Source organism: Macrobrachium rosenbergii, chromosome 13 (genome assembly GCF_040412425.1).
Source record: "Macrobrachium rosenbergii isolate ZJJX-2024 chromosome 13, ASM4041242v1, whole genome shotgun sequence".
In the NCBI taxonomy this organism is placed as follows: domain Eukaryota; kingdom Metazoa; phylum Arthropoda; class Malacostraca; order Decapoda; family Palaemonidae; genus Macrobrachium; species Macrobrachium rosenbergii.
Window position 1 is genome coordinate 15491975 of NC_089753.1, and position 15382 is coordinate 15507356.

Consider the following 15382-nt stretch of genomic DNA (forward strand, 5'->3'; position numbering starts at 1 on the left):
CTGGGACTGGAGAAATTATTGCTGATTTCAGCAATGGAAGACGCAGCTCTGTAGCTTTCCCCGAGAGAGCCATAAAATAGGGAGGTTGTGTATTTTTCTATAAGCATTTATTTGCCTGTTGTTTGTATCAATTATTTTTTTTTAACTCTACTCTTCTTCCCTTGGTTAATATACGGGTTTGGCTGCTTACTAAGCAAGTTCATATCATTTTTGGCTTCTTGAATTTGGATCTATACACATCTTGAGTACTACTACTACTACTACTACTACTACTACTACTACTACTACTACTTCTAATAATAATAATAATAATATAATAATAATAATTAGTATCAAATGTCTAGTTTTATATTCTAACGGATCATACCCCAGAAACGGAGCCGAGTCAAATGTATAATCACTCGAGAAACGCGAGATTTCATGCTCACGCTGAGCAGGGTTCTTTTGAAAAAATCACATAATTCACCCATAAATGAATAAAAGCATCAAGAGGGAACTCTCGACTTCTTAACGGACTACAGTATTACCGATATTTTTGAAAAATAAGTAGTATTAAAAGAAACAGATCAGAAAATCTATTTTTGATAGAGCGGACTTGGTTCTACTCTCTCCTCAAACCTCAGTTTGGATGAAGAAATGTGCACCTGAATTGGAAACCCTAGTCAAAATGAGTTTTGTTCAACAGAATTTTCACAGTAAAAACAAATGTTATTGTTTACTGCGTTCTGCATGTACCAATTGCTTTATGGTGCAGAGGGTTGGCCCACCTGTGAACATCCTCTAAAGAGACTTCGCAACTGAAGATCCTTAAAACACTGGTTTCAAAGAAGGACAAAATAGGTTGGGTTCTGACTCCATTTTATATTCAAATAACTATAAAAATAACTTCGTTAGACAGCCACTTTTAAAGAATGGATGACAGTCACATTCCAAATGAAAGTTTGTATGGCGAAATCCAAAGGGCGAAGGGAAAAATGGAAGACTAATTTTGCACGATCCCAACTCAGTGAAGTACGATCTGCACCAATGAAAAAACAAACAAAAGGGAAGAAAGTGTCCCAAAATGTTAGTCTCCGGCCCGGTCTAGAAAGATAATTTCAATCTTAACTTTTGTCTTTTCCGTGGCCTCTGGATACAGCGGGTAAGAGACGGTCCCCTGTGGTGCTGGTTTTTTTTAAGTATTACGTATATGTATCCCTGACTACACTGATGATAAAATAGATATGATTAGGAGTATACGCAAGAAATTGAAATATCCCAACTCTGTATCAGACAATGCATAAAAAGTGGCAAAAAGTCATTTTATGATAAAAAATACGAAACTTATAGCACAAAAACCTGCTTGTACTTCCATATTATAATAAGTTCAAAGATATTCCCCATCTACTTAAGAATATTGGAGTTAATGTAACATTCAAGAACAATAAAACAATGAAACGTGCACCTATACAGAACTCTCCCAATAATGCTAAAGACTGTGTACTCCAAATTCTATGTGGACAGTGGAATTACTGCACATGTTACTGAAAACAATCATACAATCAACTGGGCAGAGGCATAAAAGATAGTTTATTCTAATAATGCACTGGAAAGAAACATCATTGAGTCTAGTTTTATAAAAGAAAGCTCTAGTAAGAATATGAATATGATTCATGGCATGTATAACACCTGATTTATTCATTTCGAAAGAAATATGCAAGAAGTATAAATTTTAAGGAAGGTAGTTAACGGATGGGGAAAATGGAAGTTGGAGCACCCTGACCATAATCGGATTGGTAAAAGCTGACCTGTCGCAAATGAGGGTAGGATTCCACCTACGAGCACCTGTCAGGTGAATATTTCGCTTCCAGCCATTTGTATGTTCATTTGTACTGTCTTGCTATAGCATATATATACTGTAAATTTCTACCACTTTGTATCAGTCCTCTGAAGATGACTTATCAATAAATCTGACTCAAGTCGGGATTTGCAATAATATGCGACTGTATTTCTCTATGATTTATCTTAGTTTTCGGATTTCTCTTGCAACCGTTGTACATTTTCCAAGTTACATCTATCTTATATTTTGCTTCTCCTCTCTCTCTCTCTCTCTCTCTCTCTCTCTTTATACTTCACTCTTGCATCACATGAGTGTGTGCATATCTCGGACAGTAGTAAGTAATTTTCATAAGACTGACACTGATGACAGTGCCAGGTCTTGAACACCAATCTGCAATGCCAGAAGTTCAGGCAATGCTTTACTGTCTTGATTTTATGGGCTGAACGTGGATTTTATTACAAGCACATGGCTGAGGTGCCCCATTTCGTTTACTGATAACCATATGCAGCTCCTTCTGGTTCGAACGGGGACTAATATGATTTTTACTTATGCTACAAGTCTAGACAGTTAAGTGCCTAAACGACTTACAGCGATTCGACCATGACACCAAATCGTCTAGAGGTTTAGGTAGTGTTACCAGTACGCCATCATTCTAAACATAAGCTAAAAATAGTTTGGGCCATAATAATTTATAATTTAGGTACTACATGTATCTGTCAGATGCTATCAGATGGCTAATAAGTTTGACAAAGTTTACAAAATGTATTTTTGGACTTATCGCAAAACAAATGCATAATTTGACCTGACTATTAAGATACTTAGCAATTATCATTCTTGACAATTACACCTAGAAGCTTTCACTGGAACGAGAAGTTATTACGCTACGAATCATTCTTCATAAAAGGAAAAGATTTCAAGAATGAATAATTGTAATTCCAAACTAAGTTACTTCCTTTATAATGTTATTTCCAGTAGGCATACTCACGACAATAGTTTAGTCATGTCTGTTTTCGCGATAATACTGTACAGTTAAGGCATCAGTGCCCAGAGACACTATTCCTTATACCTTATTATTACTTATAGTATGAACACTAAAGACAAAGCATGAGATACGTTTCCAGGCCGGTTTTCTAAACTGTTATATTTTGTTACATACTTTATGGACAATACAGTTAAAAAACACGTTCGTTTATATTTCAAGTTAATATGGAAAAGAATATCAGACTGCTCTAAAATAGTTTAAATGAACACTAACACAAGGAGAACAATTTATTAAGAACAACAAAATGGACTACGAAAAATAAGAAAGAAAACGTAAACGATAAGTTATAAGAGGTCTTCTATCACTTCCTTCTTACACGGTAAATCATTATACTAAATGACTGTCAGTAACCCATCATTATTCTTTCACCATGCAAAATGAGTCCACTAACTGCAACTAATAGGGTACGAAATCTTGCACGGCTAAAATAAGTAAATGGACAAAGTAAGTAGTTTACCTTTATAAATCTTTAAAAGCTACATTCCACATATCAACGACACTATAGGGATTCGTTAGTCATTTCACTAATCATTTACACTTTTGAATAATAGAATAATTATGACCCATCTACAGTAACCATTACCAGAACTTGTGGCTTGGCTGACTAACAACCTCCCGCATGAGATTAAGAGAGAGAGAGAGAGAGAGAGAGAGAGAGAGAGAGAGAGAGAGAGAGAGAGAGAGAGAGAGAGAACGCTAACCCGGTGCCACCCTATGTAGCTGCAAAGATGCGGAACACCGCCAGTGAAGGAGAGCTAGAAGAAATAGATAGGAAAGGTGGAAAAAGGAGAGGAGGAAAAGACAAAGGTTAAGACTGAAAGTATCTTGCAGTTCTCCACCCACAGTCATGGGACTGATGAAGTTATTAAGTATGTTACCAGTGCTTAAAGCTCCGGACTTTACCAAAACACCTGAAATTACGGTGGATGCCAGTGATCGGGGGGCTGGAGCTACGTTACTGCAAAAAGGCGATTATGAGACTCAGCAACGCGTAACTTACTTCCCGAAGTTAAAAAGCATCAGCATAATTACGCCACGGCAAAGAGTTGCTGGCCTTAATTTTTGCTGTGGAGCATTTTCCTCTTTATATCAAGGCAATAAGCCCTTGATAAGATGTATACAGATCATATAAAATATCTTGAGTTCCAATAAAATCTTTATCATTACCTACCTATGATACAACATACGAGTGGCAAGATTAATGGTGGGTGTTGCATTTTGGAATAGGGTTACCTCTGTATTGTTTGAGATGAACTAGAATAATACTTAAAATGTGTGTTAGGCCTCAACAAGCTATCAAGACCGGATGTCCAAAGTACCTGAAAGACTTGTTGCGTATTCTACAATCAACGAATAGAGTCAACACAAGACTAGCCACATATGGTTTCAAGATAACTGATCCAAGATCAACCTCTAATGTTGGTTTAAGAGCCTTTAAATTTGCAGCACCGAGATTTTACTTGATATGAGGAAAACTGAAAATATCAAGTCTTTCAGAGGAAATTAAAAGAATCTTTTTTTATTTTCTAAGTGTTATGGTAGCGGAACTTGTAAATTAATATAAGGTATGCGGAACGACTCTCCGAATGTCTCTGCACTATTGTGTCTAGACAAATGAATTTGTGGATCCCACAGAGCGCTTTCCGCGAAGTGAGACCACAGACGGAGCCAGCTATAAATACAACAGATTTCAAAATTGCAACATCAGTCAGAATAAGACGAATAGTGTGACAGAGACATGTACAAGCAATATTTGATGAACACTATTCCCAGTAGATTATTGTAGATTATTTTACATATTACGAATCATTTCATTCGACGCCACAAAATATGTGCCATTTGCAAGTACAGTTAGAGAAAACTATCAATGTTCTTGTATGGAAAACTCTTGTGACACAACAAATAACGAAACAGTCACTAAGAGAATTATGATACCAAAATAATTATATCAGTAAAGGAATGCCAGTCTTACCCTGATATCAGCGTCTGAAGGAAGACTTCCAGGAGCTTTTGCCAATGAGTCTGATTCCAAGTAGTAAATTCATCATAGTTCTGGCACCTCTGATGCGCGTTTTCAGATGCAAACTCTCCTCTTCCAGAATTCTGCTTACCTGAAATAGAAACCTTTTTGTCAGGGGACCTTTATGATTATAATTACAACATTATCACTATTTTATTATGCATACGTACACTCAAATGGGACATGTCCAAATGGCTATGACTTGCCAAGAGAGCTTCGAAAGGAGAGACCGACATAACATCAGAGGAGAAACCTCAATGTTACATTAATTGAAGACACCACGATGACAAAAACAGAACTCTTCGTATTTATATGTTATTATTTGTGTTATCTAGACATGAATTTGAAATACGGCCAGGCATGGGGACTTTTAAAATTTGTCATGAACGAAATCTTATCATAAATTACACGTATTACTTCAACTCAAGGAATGAACTAAACACAAAAATGTAGTCCTGCGTAACTTTAAAGAGGTATTCGTGTAGATCACAGAAGGACGCCTACAAAACGACTAAATTAACACTACTACTAATTTACAAGGGCCTTTAATCCTCAAAGATTAGGAAAGTTTTGATTTTTATAATTGGCATAACCTGCCCAGAAATAATACTACAACGAAATTTAAACGCAAATTGGATAACCTAAATAGACGGTCAAATATAAGACTCCCATTTTTTATATTTCTTAAAAAAATGAATCAGATCTCCGAAAGCTCTTTATTTCAGGCTGTGCTTGTGCCTCAGTGACTGAAAAGACCCTCAAAACAATCATTTCTAGCAAAGTTTTGCAATTGGTTCTTATGTGGGTAGAAGCCATTTGGAAAATTATTCTATTTCTACTTCATTCACCCTGGGTACACTTGATCTTAAATACCACCGGTTACATACTACTTATTACCTATTATCACATAGTTCCATCTGCCAAAGACGTCAAAGGAACGGTCGCGTGATATTCTAAACTTACAAAAAAAATTATGTAGTTTCTGTCAAAGCATAATAACTGTCATACCCTTACCGAGAATAATATAAATATTCAAGGCTTAATAAATATATCTGAGCTTAGATCTGTAAAATTTACGTAGGCATTTTTTTTTTTACTGAAAGTTTGGGCTCATCACCTTATTGCCAAGACTGCTTCTCTGCAGTACAATTCCTTTAAATCTAAGGGACTTGCTCGCTTCTCGGGTGTTTTTCCCTACATAAATATTTTCCTTTGTTCTTGACTTCCTCCATTATTTTGCTTACATCTACACAGTTCACTTTCTGCCTTACAACCCCACTTAACTCAAGTTCTCATTCTATAATTCCAGCACACTACCTTTATTCCATGCTTTACCAGCATGAATTTTCTATTGACTCTATGAGCACCCCTCTTGAATTTGCATAAATGGAGTACTTACGTCTCCATGTGACAAAAACACATGAGGAAAATTATTTGACAATATCTGAGAAATTCAGAGGCAAAAATATGTAACATTTCAAAAATCCTTTTAATGACCAACTGCTCCGCCACCTGTAATGCTTTATATCCGTGTGTAACACGCAAGTCAATTTTCTATTATTATTATTATTATTATTATTATTATTATTATTATTATTATTATAAAATAATTCAACAAAGGTAAGAGATTTATAAGCAAAGAAAAGACAAAAACTAATATGGTCTTGAAAGTTTCGTAAACCCTTGAGAATGCTTGTGAGCTTAAGTTAAAAAAAAAAATTATATCCTTCATACAAACTATTCTCAGCAAGAGCGCTCACGGAGTTTGTTCGCGTCAGCAAGTTCTTTATCAAAAACGTCCAGGTCCCTATCAGTCAAGATTCTTAAGTGTACTAGATCTGTAACACAAAAATCTTTAGAGATTTTTTTCAGCACGATTTTAAGATACAGATATGTTTCTATCAACCATGTAAATTTCATATAACTAAAAATTGCTTCATTTCTGACGAATTAGTATACTCGTACAGTATTTAAAAGTGCACCCTTTTATCACGAAGAGCACGTTATTTTGAGCAACACCTTTCTTGTCTATAAAATACCTCTTCATCACAACCAACTCTGAAACACTACATCGACCAATTTAAGTTGAAAAGTGTGCCTGAAATCAATACATGATGCAGTTCTGATAATTTGTATCAGGCTACTAGGTACTGGACAATTTATTCCACAAAGCCCTTCTCTGCAGTTACAGGCCCACGTCTTGACAGAATAAATCATTCTAGTGTATTCATTTACATATGAAGTGGCCGTTCATATCCTTTAAAATATCTATTCACTGAGCTAACTGCGTTGCAGAAAAGCAATTTCTCGAATCATGACTGCACTTACGTAAAAATAATAAAATTCCAATTACAAACAACAGCTGCGCATGCTTACTGTAGCTACTCTCCCACAAGTATGTTTTGCGATTTTCTAATAGTGTTACACAGGCACCAAATACACTATATAAATAAGTAAAACACTTTCAAGTCTGGGGAATTTACGCACCATAAGAGAAGCACGTCCACTGTAAGGCTGGTTTTCTTCCTGAAATGAATATCCGTCCCAGGTTAGACCTCCCTACTCACCAGGTAACACCAGGTAAACCAGCCCTACACCCACCATCGCTAATCGAACCAAAAAACTCCCAAGTATTTAAAAATCCATTTTAAGACTGTGAAATTAATGGAAAGAATATGACTATTTTCCCAAAACTGGACCATGCGTGAGGGCACGGCAAGTGACGCAGACTGACTGCTATATATATATAATATATATATATATATATATATATATATATATATATATATATATATATATATATATATATATATATGTATGTATATATATATATATATATATATATATATATATATATATATATATATATATATATATATATATATATATATATAAAACTGAAAACAAATGCTTAGAAATAAATGGAGTCACAAAATCTGTCAAGTCTGTCGAAAGTGTTGAAGTCAACTGTCATGCTCAGGTGTACAGATATATAAAATCTACTGACAGCAACACAGGTTTCGAGCGGTCAACTGTTAACTGAGCCACAGGCATTTAGAAAGTCACGAGTATCCCCCATGATCAAAAAAAAAAATCGAAATGTCTTTTTACCAGAGTCCTTCCTTTATTTCACATACGCTATGACAAAAGGACTCCCATGCCTTGAACTGTAATAAGCCTTCCCAAGTCAGGAAGGATGGAGCTCTGTCACAGAACTGCTTTGAGCAGACAAAGGCTTCCTTAATATAAAAATTTCTAACGCCTTCTGTCATTGGCTGAAAACTTTGGTGGATGGCTTAGTAAGCGATTTTATCATTGGCATGGGAGAACACGCGGTCCTTTTCTGAGGATATTTTCCCAAGGATCACTATCATATTCCCTATCGTATGTTAGCATTTTAAGTCTAAAAATTATATAAAAAATTATAAATTTATTAACACGGAGAATAAAAATGTGAGGTCAACATTTCGAGAAACATATTCCCAAATGTTTTCCACAAATACACACTTGCATGTATTCACATGAGATCATACTATGGTAAAATTTTATAAGTTGCCAATAAAACGCCAGCCAGTCATTTTTGCACGAAAAACCATTTTGGGTTTTTCATGCAAAAATGACTAGGAAATGATAGGGCACTAAAAGAAAATTAAAATTCCAATATAACAAACTAGGGGCGTTTACTGGTTACAATTTTGCCATATTAGCTATGGAGAGGTGGGGGGGGTCCAGTATTCTTACCTCATAAGTAGTAATTTTAATAATTTTTTATTTATCATTTGCGCATAGTGTTTATGGGGTTCAAAATAACGAGAATGAAGAGCTCTTTTCAAAAACGTAGGTTACAATGTCGTAGCGTGTGTTGGCAACTTATAAAATAATACCTTTTTGTTTTCCGAATTTGGATGCAGGTTCGTTTCGAAAACCCACATTTTTGGAACTGGGGGTAATGGCTTATTTTCCCAACTCCAAAACGGAAAGTTATGTTAATGCCTTGTAATGGAACTGTAATCAGGGTATAACAGAATGGTTTTTCTGGCATATTTTCTCACTTTTTTTACGAATTTAATATCGAATTTGGTCGGAAATGCACAGTTCTGGGGTTAGAGTATTGGTACCCTAACTCCACAACTATTGATTTCCGAGCAAAATCGTCACCAAATTCGTTCAAAACACGTGAAAATATGCTAGAAAAACCATTCTGTTAATCAATGGGGAATATTGGCAACTTATAAAATTTTACCCATACTATATACATGCACATTGCATATATATATATATATATATATATATATATATATATATATATATAATGTGTGTGTATTTTAATGTACAGGCAAATACCTACACATACGGGAACACTGCATACATTTGTGCAAGCCTCTCTAAACTAAAATATGACACAAGTTTACAAAGCAAGTCTTTCTGTAACAGTAAACATCTTGACCATGTTTTATTTGATGCCAACTTTACTTCTTAAATTGTTTACGTAAAATTCTTCTACGATTCAACCTGAAGAAGCTTTTCATTGGCAACAAAAGCTTAGTTTTCATTAAAATTCTTAGAGATATCGTTTATAATTTGAAAAAATAGAAGTTACTTTAATTTCCATAGCGATTTCCTGCGAATATCCTTTTTCATATAGTTAGGTTTATGCTTTAAAATATAAAGAAAATGGAATACAAACTTGAGTAAAAGAAAACTTTACTAGACGGGACACTTTAATAAGCTTGAAATTGTGTCAATTACGTTCATATACATTTTCTTTTTAAATAAATGCCCATTCTAGTATTATACTTCTATATTCATAAAGCGTTGTGATACTTTGTGAGCAAACATTTCCTCAAAGAATAAAAAATTTATCAACAAAAACCTGGGACTTGTTCACCAATCCATTTTAGTTGTAGCCTTTTAAAAATCACAAGTTTTTGCTTAGGTCCAGTAAACATACAGTAATTCCCGCCATCCTTTGATTATCATTACCTAAATATCTTTGCGTGTTGTGTTTAGATGCAATTAATTAAACCAACGAGATATATTCTATGTTTGTGACGGTGTTAAATCTATGGCACTTTAAGTAACTGCGGTCGCTGTAAATTATAATTATAAAACCAAAGAATTGTGCTTAGCCTAGTGCAATTTCCAGTACTGCAATACGACTATTTTATTACTGAATATTTGGGTATATCATTTTCAAAACGGCACTTCCTTTAAGAGTTATAAAGCCCTCAGGGTACGAATCATCTACGATGTACGAAATTGTCAGTGTAACCCGATCCTGGTGACATCTAACATTTCACCTTATAAAAATTAATGCATTCATTGTTAAGCATAGTAACATCAGTTTTGGTTAAGTCGCCCGCATACACAGTTTGTATGTAATGAACACTTTTAGAATGTTTACAATTAACCTGATGCTTGAGAGTCTCACGAATGTTAATACTAACACAAAACTAAAAAGGCTAAAACTGTTTTTCACGATGCAATACCTTCAGCATTATGTTTTCAAAGTTTGAAAACTGCGACTTGCATTTAATTTCTCCTAGTATGGTACATTTATCAGTCCGCTAGAAGCACTGAAAGAATGTCATTCCTGGCTGGAATATTGTTTTGGAATTATGATCATTTGATATTTAGTGGGGGCCCTTCTCTTGCATTCTGCTATCATGCCAAGTAATTTTAGGCTAGGCTAGCCTGAAAATATAGCTTGAGGTTTGATGTTTCATAAAACTATCAAAGTATTTTCATGGCATTAATCAACAATTTCTGTTTGGAGTCAGTCAAAATCAATTTTATAAAAGCATTCAAAAAACATTTTTTGGTTAAAACATACTAATTAAGATTAAGATGTTTTGGTACTCATTTCTCATTTCTAGCCAAGGTCTCTCCATTGTCCAAGTGTCACGTTATGATGGTTTTGAATGTTTCCTTTTGTGAATTGCTGCCTCCTTACCTTCAAGTTTTTTTGTTTTGATGTTCTCGTCGGTGAAGTCGGGTCTAGGTCAGCGAGAGTAGCGGCAGTGGCAGCAGCAGCAGGCAGTTTTTGGAGTCGACGTTTCGAGTTTTTGAGCAGCAATTAACGCCTACGAAGTGAGCACGTCAGAGGTTTGACCACGAGCTGCTCATCTTGATGATAGCGTGAGGCTGTCCTGACGTCTCCATGGGGTTTTTGGTTTGGAGTCTTGTCCTGTTGTGCAGCTGAGGGCTGTCTTGGTGACCCGATGGAGGAATGTTTTTTTTTTTTTCTTCTGCCTGCTGTTGTTTATTTTTGCATTTTTTGTTTAAAGCTACTTTTTGTTTAACTTGCTTTTGTTTTGTGCTGCCTTTGGCTTATTTTTTGTATTTATGGTTTTTATCTTTTTACCAGACCTGACTCACTTGTAAATATAGTAAATAAATTAATTTTAAGCTCATTTTATTGTTTTTGTTGTTTTCCCTCCTTTGTTTGTTGCATCTGCCGTCAGTCATGACAGCCCTGTCCTGAGTATGTTAAAGAACCTGCATAAGGTCTGGTCGTTACAATGGCGATGACAGGGCGGCCTGTTTTTGGCGGGTTGTTACGGCATTGAGGGGATATGAGTGAAAAAAAAAAAAAAATAATCTTTTTTTTTTTCTTTAGGTGGGGAGGTGTCACGTTATGATGGTTTTGGAACTGCTGGTCTCGCTCGTTCACTTTGTGAATTGCCGCTCCTTTACCTTCAAGTTTTTTTTTGTTTTGATGTTCTCGTCGGTGAGCTGCCGTTTTTCTTTTTCGGGTCTGGTAGGGCAATAGCGCAGGGCAGCAGCAGCAGGCAGTTTTTTGAGTCGACAGGTCGAGTTTTTGAGCAGCAAAAATGGAGCACGACGTAGAGGTGGAGGTGACCATGAATAGCTGCTCATCTTTGATGACAGCGTGAGGCTCCTCTCCATCGGGGTTTTCTGGTTGGTGGGTTTTTGTCCCTGTTGCACAGCTGAGGGCTCTTGGTGCCCTGATGGAGGACGTATGTTTGATATTTTTTTTTCTGCCTGCTGCTGTTTATTTTTGCTTTTTTTTTTTTTTAAAGCTACTTTTTGTTTATTTAACTTGATTTTGTTTAGTGCTGCTTTTGGTTTTTTTTGTATTTATGGTTTTTATCTTTTACCAGACCTGATCTTGTAAATATAGTAAATAAATTAATTTTATTTTATTGTTTTTGTTGTTTTCCTCCTTTGTTTGTTGCATCTGCTGGTCAGTCATGACAGCCCTGTCCTGAGTATGTTAAAGAACCTGCATAACGGCCCACTCAATGTTACACCAAGGGTAGTCAATAAATAACAATCAGGTCATAATATGGATCTCTGTTTTGCAGATATAATACTTATATTTCATTGATAATCATGGATATCAGGGTTTTCTCAATACCACCAGTCTTAAAAACATGGAAATATGTCTGCAGCTCTTCAGTTTCGTATTATCTATCAACATCAAGTAATAAGGGTATCTTACATGCCCTTAAATGCATGATCTGAACATTTTGCTTTCTTTGTACACGTTTTTACAATAACTGCAGTACACCTTAGAATCAAATATCTGAACCTGTTCGAAAACTCAATTCTTCATACATTCCAATACTACAACTATTCAAACAATAAGGGCCTATGACTGGAGCACTTTCCCTACCCCATGATTTTTTTTTTTTTTTAAGTTTAAGAACATTTCTGGTCAAATCTACCCATGAAACCCCAAAGAAGTAATAGTATTCACGTGTCCCTTGTTTGCAATACTAATCACTGCTGTGTTTCACACATATTATTCAACCTTTGTTGGGCAATGAAGAGTTTATTATTACAGACACTACTGTGGATATGGATCAAGTTACTGTTTCTTTGTCTATACAAGAAATGCTTAATAATCAAAACAATTTTTCAAACTACCAACAAAAAAGATACTATACTTCTGTTTATGAACACATTCATGAAGATCTTCATGAAAGATTTCATGAAGATCTAAGCAAGTACAGTATATGCAGAACTGTTGGATAAAAAGGCACGGAAGTTATTCATAGTATTTTCAAGGTTACATACTTTATCATTTAAATCCAAGGACTTTATAATCCAATAGTCATGTCTTGACATGACTGATTTGCAGACTAATTCTTTGAACCCCTCAAGGACAGAAAATTACCAGTACTTTCACAAAATATTCCATTAGTTACACAACACACCCACCTACTTGTAACCAAGCTATGAAACAATGCAACTACAGTTCCAATTATCATTATGTGCGGCTGACCCTGAATTTTGAAGGTTTCAGGATCACTAATTTGATTTTTCACACATCTGTAATTTAAGGAATATTTTTTGAAGCATTGTGATCATTTCCAAAAATGGATGTAAGCTACAGATGTAAAGAAAACTAAAAAGCGGCGGGGCGCTGGAACGGATCCCCAGCTGTAAGTCGAGGACTTACAAAGCTGCAACGCATTTAGGGTTGGTAATGTAGAGGAAACCACAACTCACATGATAAATACTTGAAATATTTTTTCATTTACAAACAAGAATATTCGCCCAACTTTACCGAATATTGTATGGTGACATTTTTTAAAAGATACAGTCACAAAAGATTTGTGGTTCTGCATGCTTTGATAGAGGGATGCCAGCATCTTTGTTTCAACTCCCACCCATGCCCTTACGTTTGTCTCATGCAATGATCATTAGTTTTCTTGGCTCCCATATCTTTAGTGCGATAATAGTAAAATTATAATTTAATCAAGACCCTAAAGTGTAACACTCCCGATGCTGCTAAATGTGCTGCAAAGAGAAACAAACTGAAGATCCTACAAAATGAAACTGAACTGCAGATTTTCCAAGTAGATGTCGTAATGGCAGTTGTCTGCTATAAGATATCAACAAGTCAACTCCGAGGTATGTACTTAAGAAGAAAATACCTATCCATGCAGTTACTGCTGCAACTACACCCAGTTACTTTAGGAAGTGCAAAAACACTTTATCACATGTGAAACGCCTCTCTATCTCTCCTGTGAAAACAGATACTTTTCTGTGGGTGCAGGATTGATATAAAAGCACTGCAGGAGACTTCAATTTGATTTTAGGAAAGGTGATATCCTTACATAAAGCTGTACAGCAAAGTAGAGAAAAACATCTAGCTCTACAGACTTCAGAGCCAGTACAGGCTGGATTAATAATTTCAAGAGGAGGTTTGGACTCCAAATGAGGAGATAATAGGAGCTTACACTGACCCTGAAGCAGCTTAGGAGTTTCTGAACTCCACCAAGAAATTTATACAGGAGCAAGAATATTAGTTGGAGCAAGTATTGAACACCCGTGAAAAATTCTGCTCTGGAAAAAATTCCACATTTATTAGCCAAGAAAAGTTGAGCACCAGATTTTAAGCCATGAAAAGAAAGATTGGTGCTGCTGTTTTGTGCTATTATCTTTGGGTTTATAATTAGGTACAACCAGATTTATAAAGCTGCTAATCCCTGGGCCTTGAAAAGTCTTCTGGGTGCATAAAAAGAAGGCATGGACTACTATAACACTTGTCCTTGAGTGGTTTCATTGTTGCTTTGTTCCAGAAGTCCAAAGATGCCTCACCATTGAATGACAGCCTTTTAAGGTCTTACTGTGCAATGACCCTGGCCACCCAGAATCCCATGAGTTACAAACTGAAGGCATGAAAGTCATCTACTTCCCCTCAAAAACACAACTCTAATCCAGCCTCTAGATCTGTTGGGTAATAAGGAAGGAATTAATGCACTTTATACTAGGTACGCACGGAGACTATTGTTCATACTATAGAATATGATCCCACTAGAAAACAATGACAGAAACTTTATACATTTGTTGAAGCTATAAATACTGAAAGAGCCATGAAAGCTATCATACCTGTAAAAATACACTCATGCTGGATGAATTTTGGCAAGAATGTGTCAGTGATCTCAGATTTACCATGGGGCCTATCACAGAAGTAATGAAAGAAAGTGCGACCATGTCAAAGACAGTGGTTTGGGAAAGAGTTAGAACATATGGATCTTAGGAACATTCAAGATTTAGTCCATGACAGCAGTGAATGGATTTAATTCATTTGTGATGTTATGTAAAGTAAGCATTTGTTGTGGCAATTGGCATTGTACAAGCTTACTTGACATAACATCACAAATGAATTCAGTTAGTTCACGCTCTCATGAACCATTTTTATGATACGGACCCTTAATGACGAGTGCCTTAAAAGTAAAGGAATTGGTAGAGGTAATTACACCATATAAATCAATTTCTAAAGAAATACAAATGAAAAAATTTACCTCCCAAATGTGAAACCCAAAATCCTGGTCTCTTCCTCCACCCTGTCCATGTCTTTTGGGCCCTGCCATTATAAAGGCTTCAAGACCAGCCATTCCTACTCCTATTCCCCATAATGAATGTACTGATGAATAGGATAAAGATCCTGATGATACACTTCCACTTATGGAATATAAACAATAATGATCCTGTGCACTTAATTTACATTTGTTTGTTGTGTGTG

General features: G+C 35.7%; 1 protein-coding gene across 1 annotated transcript in view; it reads right to left on the minus strand.

The window, feature by feature from the left end:
• Positions 1 to 15382, minus strand: part of LOC136844925 (uncharacterized) — a 77300-nt gene that overhangs the window by 49344 nt on the left and 12574 nt on the right. Inside the window, exon 5 of the mRNA XM_067114275.1 lies at positions 4834 to 4972. The gene's annotated coding sequence lies outside the window, so the exon portion shown is untranslated. The remainder of the gene's footprint in view (positions 1 to 4833; positions 4973 to 15382) is intronic.